Source organism: Magnolia sinica, chromosome 7, assembly GCF_029962835.1.
Source record: "Magnolia sinica isolate HGM2019 chromosome 7, MsV1, whole genome shotgun sequence".
NCBI lineage: Eukaryota > Viridiplantae > Streptophyta > Magnoliopsida > Magnoliales > Magnoliaceae > Magnolia > Magnolia sinica.
This window is the reverse complement of record NC_080579.1, coordinates 57,611,697-57,616,765: the sequence shown is the minus strand read 5'-3', so window position 1 is coordinate 57,616,765 and position 5,069 is coordinate 57,611,697. Positions and strand designations below refer to the sequence as shown.

General features: G+C 40.1%; 1 non-coding gene across 1 annotated transcript; it reads left to right on the top strand.

Moving 5' to 3' along the window:
• Positions 1-630: 630 nt before the first annotated feature.
• Positions 631-737, top strand: LOC131252258 (small nucleolar RNA R71). The gene has a single exon (XR_009174292.1). It is a non-coding gene; the product is annotated as a small nucleolar RNA R71 (small nucleolar RNA).
• The last annotated feature ends 4,332 nt before the right edge of the window (positions 738-5,069 follow it).

Genomic DNA, 5,069 nt, shown 5'->3' with positions numbered 1-5,069 from the left:
TCCTCAAGAGATGGTTTCCTTGATTGTGTAGGCAGTTGTTGATATTGTGGAAACTGTTGAGGTTGTTGACTGCCAACTTGGAGGTGAGGTTGCATGGGAGGATTTCCAGATGGTCCTCCTTGTTGTGGTCCTTTTGTCCAAGAGAAATTTGGATGTCTAGCCCACCCTGGGTTGTATGTGTTCGAGTAAGGATCATTCCCAGATTTTTGAAAAGTGTTCATAGCATGAACTTGTTCAGAGAGAAGTTCTGGGAATGCTGCACCAGATGGATAAGACTGCATAGGATGGGCAGGACTAGAACATGTGGCATATGCCTCGACTTGAGCTGTTTGTGGTGGTCCACTATTTAATACCAGAGCATCAACTTTCTTTGTCAGGTTATCAAGCTTGGCGCTCAGCTCTGGCATGACTCCTATCTCATATATACCACCTCTCTTTTGTGGTTGGGGACTTCTGTCACCTCTATTTGAATAATCTCATTGCTGGGAATTTTCGCACAAGGTTTCAAAGAAGTTCCACGCTTCGACATCACTTTTGGTCATGAATGACCCTCCACTGGTGGCATCAACCATGTGACGGTTCTGTGGTGTCAGACCGTCATAGAAGTATTGAACTTGTTGCCACTTCTCAAAACCATGGTGAGGACATTTAAGAAGCAAGTCCTTCCATCTTTCCCAACATTCATGAAAGTGCTCGCCCTCTTTTTGTGTGAAGTTAGTAATTTCTCTACAGAGGGCATTGGTTTTGTGAACGGGGAAGAACTTGTTTAAGAACTTCTTAGACAGTTGGTCCCATGTAGTGATAGATCCAACTTCTAGAGAATTCAACCATGCTTTCGTCTTATCCTTCAAAGAAAAAGGAAACAGGCGTAGGCGGATCGAATCGTCTGAGAAGTTTTGGAACTTAAAGGTGGAGCAAATGTTTAAGAATTCTTTCACATGATGATATGGGTCCTCCTTGTCCAATCCATAAAAGGATGGCAACAATTGTATGACTCCAGGTTTAAGTTCAAAGTGTGCTGCCGTAGTGGTTGGCAACACTATGCATGAAGGCGCATTAAATTGGACAGGAGCTGAATAATCTTTGAGAGCTTTAACTTCAGTCTTATTCGCCATTTCAACAGGATTATTTCTCAATCGTTCACGAATTGTTCTTTCAATCTCAGGATCAAACTGTGCTAGTTCTATATTCAGAGATCTACGCCCTAGCATAAACTATGATATTGCAATGTATGAAAGAAAACTAAACTAAGAAGCAACCTAAGAGAAATAAAACTAGACCTAGCAACTATGAGATTCTAAAACAAGAAAAAGCTATGTAAATGAAAATTGGAAAGAAGAACCCGGAAAAGGAGATGATGAATGTCTGTAGATTTGAGAGCTCCTCCTTTTGAAGACAATGTTATTTAGCAGCTTCCTTCCTTAATTCCTGTAAACAAAAAGAAAATAAAAATAAATTAAATTCCTAAAATAATGCTAGAAAAAAATCCTAAGCAACGGTTAATTTCTAAAAAAAGAAAGTTTGTAATCTTAGAAATAAAAACTAAGTTAGTTTCTAAAAAGGGAAAAAATTTCTAAAACTAGAAAATAGAAAGTTACTTGAAAGAAGAATCAGAATCTAGAATTGGAAAATAGGAAATTTCTAAAAATAAAATAAAATAGCCTAGAAATAGAAACTTTCTAAAAAAAATAAAACCTTAATTCTAAAAATAGAAATTAGAAAAAAAATAGAAAATTTGGAAAGAGATTACCAAATTAGTAGTTTATGTCAGGTCCCTACAAAACAGGCAATAGGTTAGTTTCTAAAAAAATTTAACCGAAAGTTAGTAAAAAACCTAAGACTATGAATTATGATAAGAGAGAATCTTAAATCCAATTGGACCGAAACAGTCCCCGGCAACGGCGCCAAAAACTTGATGTTTTATTTAAACCAACATGATTTAAATGATTTTTAAACTCGCAAGTATACGAATCAGATGTAGATACGGTACGTATTACGAGATCGTTCCCACGAGGACTGATCGTCACAATTCAAATCTATGATTCTCCTTAACTAATCCAACAATTAATGGAATGAATTACTAAGCACAATTTTATGAAAAACAATTAATTAAGAACAGGGAAGAAAATTCAATCAGAGAGAGAGCACTAGGACTTTCGAATCCACCCCTAATTATCCTAACCCTTGTTTTGTCTGTTGATTCACCTTGATCTAGATTGATACCACTTAAATAGAGAAAGCACAATCTGTGTCCTTAATCGGGCATACAGACTGTCTAATTCCTTTAAGCAATGCCATGAATGACATATCCCATATCCTTGGTCGGGCATAAGGGATGTACAATTCATTAAAGCGTCCTGTTTCTCCCTCTATAGGAAACCTGTTCTTGATCAGACACAAGCACCCATAATAAGCATCAAAACAACATCCATATATATACTTTGGTCAAGTTCATAGATGGAGAAGTATAGAATTTAAACCCATAAAGCCCACTTAAAGAAAGAAACAAATTAATTGAAATTCAAAGTAAATCAACCAATACAAGAGCTAATCAAATTAGGGGCTTCATCTCAGCCCTAGCTGAGAGATTAGTGACCCATAAAATCCATAAAAAATATTAAATAAAATTCATAAAAAAAACGTCAAACCAAACAATCTCTCTCTCTCTTCTTTCTTCTCTTTCTTCTCTTTCTTCTCTCTCTTGCTCCAGATCTGGAATCCCCTGGTTCTGAATGCCTTTCCCACGTCCAAAACTCCCCTTTTATAGCTGCTGGATGGCTGGGGTCGGTGGCAGAGTCGTAGAAGGACTCGAAGTGCAATTTTTCGCAGCCGTAATCGGTGGACCCCACAGAGGTATTTTCTGGAAAATCCACCCCGTCCATTGGATTCAGGACGAAATTTCAGTCAAGAATGGGTGGTTTTGAATGTCCATTGACACGGCCCAGAGAAGAAAATACAAAAAGATCAGTTTTGAACGTCGCCGGGTAGCCCTTTTGTGGCCTCTGTATCACGCACGTGTGCACGCATGAGAGAAGAATATCAGCATGGTTTTGAAGCTCTCGAACCACTCTACAAGATGGACGGCTCGGATCGGCCGTACGGGTGACGTACGGGGCCCACAATCCTTCGCAAAAACGGCCAGCGGTCGTCCGTTACGCGGACGCGAAACCAACTTCCGTGGCAATGGTGGGACCCATGTTGATAATTATTTCAATAATCCACTCCGTCCATTGCATGGAGGATGAAAAAACGGCTAGGAATGCCCAATTTCGAGTTAGAGTTGCTGTGGCCCACGGAGTTTTTGAACTCACCGTCCGTTTTACGTTTTTCAGCGGTCAACGTCCGTACACATGCATGGAACCAAACGGACGTCTAGACGATGGTTATAACTGCCCCAGGAAGCGGATGAACGGTTTGGATTGTCCATTTGGACACTAGGTGGGCCCCAGAACCGACGACGGCGGTCGGCTTGCTTTCCTCAGATCCCAGGCGTGTAAAATCTTCATTATTGGTTCTCTGGAGTCCATCCCGTGCTCTGGAGATTTTGGATCATGAAATCCATGCCTTTAACATCAATTTTCAATTAACGCTCCTGACTTCATCCTATAACAAAAATACAATTAAAATACTCCATTAAGCATTGTCATATACGTAAAATCTGGTAATGATTAGGGTCTAGTATGCAATATTCGACCCTCATCAACCAACAAAGATCAAACAGTACGGGAATCCCCGTAAAGCTGCAAAAGCGCAAGGGCCCTACTTTTCAAACTTATCCTCCAATGCTATTATTAATCCAATGCAAAAAGGTTGTGATTCATGTCCTATAATGCCTCAAAAACACAGGGACAATCACAACATTTTCCTCAAAATCACTTTTCTAAATAGTAAGCAAACTACGATGCTATGGTAGGCGACAGATCTAAAATATAATCTTTTATGACTAAAAGGGTGGGGTTTCCACTCGGTTTGACATTTGGTTGCATTCAGCCTCTACCAAAGAGGGACATCTGTAGACACCCCACCCAAGTTAGCAACTTGATAAGGTAAGGATGATCCTTAGGAACTGAACTTAAACCCCACACCCTACCCCAAACCGCAACCAAACCAAACCTAGGTCACCTTGTTCCCATTTCTGAACCATTTTCGAACCAATTCCGAGCCCTAACCAAAACATCTTCAAATCCAAAAAATCCAAAGCCCAAAAAAGCCCAAAAGCCCATACCCAGAACCCAAAATAGAGCCCACCGGCTGCAGTTCAGAGTTTATGGCGGCTGAGCAGAAGTCAGAATACCGCTGACGGTAATCCAATTCCCACCCAACCTCGACAGATGCGTCCCTCTGAGCTATAGTTGTTCCTCCCTCCCAAACATCAATTCTTCTATAAACTTACCCCCATAATTTACTTTATTTACCATCCTACCAAGCCCGAGGACTTATAAGAGAGCACCACATGGCATTACCCTCTCCTCAACCAATCACAAGCCACCACATCATCATTCACCCCCCAAGGTCCTTAGAATTATCAAAATGACATCCCAAAAGGTTATAAATAGCCTTCACTTCTTTTCATTTCCAAGGAACAACCATAATCAATCGAGAGGAAAATAATCATGACCACTAAAGAGAGAGAGAGAGAGAGAGAGAGAGAAAGTGAGAGTGTGGAGTGCTTGAACCTTCAAGCTCCTATCCTTCTAGCCTCTTCACCCATCCCTTAGCTTCTCACATCCACTTAAGCTAAACCCGGTCATAGTGCATCCAAGTCTTTTCAAGCACAAGTCAAAGATCATACAGTCATCACTAGCATTCATAGTCTATCAATTACATCATTATTTCCATTCTCAACCCCCTTGCTCCTTTAGATCACCATTAAACATATGCTCTGTGACTTGCCAGAATCCTAGATCCTTTCACATCAGAAATTTATGGTAATCCAATCGTTCTCCATCATCATCATCTATTTAAAATTCCTCTAGACATTCTCAAACGTATGCTTTGTGGCTTGCCAGATTACCAAATCTTGCCATATCAGAAATTCAAGTCTGTCTAATCCTATTTGATCTTGTCAT